The sequence below is a fragment of the Euwallacea similis genome, unplaced genomic scaffold (assembly GCF_039881205.1).
Source record: "Euwallacea similis isolate ESF13 unplaced genomic scaffold, ESF131.1 scaffold_90, whole genome shotgun sequence".
Lineage (NCBI taxonomy): Eukaryota > Metazoa > Arthropoda > Insecta > Coleoptera > Curculionidae > Euwallacea > Euwallacea similis.
The window spans coordinates 40,798-43,207 of NW_027098715.1; positions in this window are offsets into that span (position 1 = coordinate 40,798).

Consider the following 2,410-nt stretch of genomic DNA (forward strand, 5'->3'; position numbering starts at 1 on the left):
CCGTGCCGAACTCCTCTATCGCGCTTTTGGGCCGCTTTTGGTTTTTGGCATGAGATAACAGAGTCAAGCGGGACTATCGCTTTTTACTCTGCTATCGCTCTTGGCCTTTTTCGTGCCTTTCTCGGTAGGTGAGTCTGGTCACCGCCCGGATCTTTGGCGTGAGTCACCCCGCCGACAGGGGGTTCTTCTGCCCTCTTCTGTCCTTCTGGACGCTTCTTTCTTCGTCGGCTGTCTCCCTCGTTGGTTGCTGGTTCGTAATGATGAGTCTGAAGTACCAGAAAGGCTATCTGGCCTTCTTCCTTCCATCATTGCGGGTTTGCCTTTTTGGCTCTTTTTCTGTTTTTCTTTCAAGTCTTTCTACTTGTTTGGTCCTGTGTGGGTTGGTTCCCTTCATCATCCGTTGTCCAGCAACTGATGTCTTGGTCTCTTGTGTGGTATGGCATCTTCCAGACTGTAGTCGGTTGCCCTCCTGATCAGCTCGTTTTCATGTCCTTCCGTTGCTTGGAACGTCTTGATTGCATGGTCCTTAATGACGTCCGTCATTGTCGTTAGCTGTGGTTGTATCACGGTTTTGATGAGCGTGATCTTGTTCCTAAGAGGCAGCTTGGAGTTCCTTCTTAGCATCGGGTACATATGGTTTCATCTCTGAATTTGCTCAAATCGACCGATTTGGCTTATTTCGGCCAAATCTGTCTATTTTGGATGGAAACAGAACCTAATGGATGAAAACGTGCCAAAATGACTAAAACAGGCAGAACCGAGCGAAATCGGTCAGAAACGATCGTTTCGTCTCTGAATTTGCTCAAATCGACCAATTTGGCTTATTTCGGCCAAATCTGTCTATTTTGGATGGAAACAGAACCAAATGGATGAAAACGTGCCAAAATGACTAAAACAGGCAGAAACGAGCGAAATCTGTCAGAAACGATCGTTTCATCAAGGAATTTGCTCAATTCGGCCGATTTGGCTTATTTCGGCCAAATCTGTCTATTTTGGATTCAAATTGCACCAAATTGATGAAAACGTGCCAAAATGATTAAAACAGGCAGAAACGAGCGAAATCGGTCAGAAACGATCGTTTCATCAAGGAATTTGCTCAAATCGGCCGATTTGGCTTATTTCGGCCAAATCTGTCTATTTTGGATGGAAACAGAACCTAATGGATGAAAACGTGCCAAAATGACTAAAACAGGCAGAAACGAGCGAAATCGGTCAGAAACGATGGTTTCATCAAGGAATTTGCTCAAATCGACCGATTTGGCTTATTTCGGCCAAATGTGTCTATTTTGTATTCAAATTGCACCAAATTGATGAAAACGTGCCAAAATGATTAAAACAGGCAGAAACGAGCGAAATCGGTCAGAAACGATCGTTTCGTCTCTGAATTTGCTCAAATCGACCGATTTGGCTTATTTCGGCCAAATCTGTCTATTTTGGATGGAAACAGAACCTAATGGATGAAAACGTGCCAAAATGACTAAAACAGGCAGAAACGAGCGAAATCGGTCAGAAACGATCGTTTCATCAAGGAATTTGCTCAAATCGGCCGATTTGGCTTATTTCGGCCAAATCTGTCTATTTTGGATGGAAACAGAACCTAATGGATGAAAACGTGCCAAAATGACTAAAACAGGCAGAAACGAGCGAAATCGGTCAGAAACGATCGTTTCATCAAGGAATTTGCTCAAATCGGCCGATTTGGCTTATTTCGGCCAAATCTGTCTATTTTGGATGGAAACAGAACCAAATGGATGAAAACGTGCCAAAATGACTAAAACAGGCAGAAACGAGCGAAATCGGTCAGAAACGATCGTTTCATCTCTGAATTTGCTCAAATCGACCGATTTGGCTTATTTCGGCCAAATCTGTCTATTTTGGATGGAAACAGAACCTAATGGATGAAAACGTGCCAAAATGACTAAAACAGGCAGAAACGAGCGAAATCGGTCAGAAACGATCGTTTCATCAAGGAATTTGCTCAAATCGGCCGATTTGGCTTATTTCGGCCAAATCTGTCTATTTTGGATGGAAACAGAACAAAATGGATGAAAACGTGCCAAAATGACTAAAACAGGCAGAAACGAGCGAAATCGGTCAGAAACGATCGTTTCATCTCTGAATTTGCTCAAATCGACCGATTTGGCTTATTTCGGCCAAATCTGTCTATTTTGGATGGAAACAGAATCTAATGGATGAAAACGTGCCAAAATGACTAAAACAGGCAGAAACGAGCGAAATCGGTCAGAAACGATCGTTTCGTCTCTGAATTTGCTCAAATCGACCAATTTGGCTTATTTCGGCCAAATCTGTCTATTTTGGATGGAAACAGAACCTAATGGATGAAAACGTGCCAAAATGACTAAAACAGGCAGAAACGAGCGAAATCGGTCAGAAACGATCGTTTCATCAA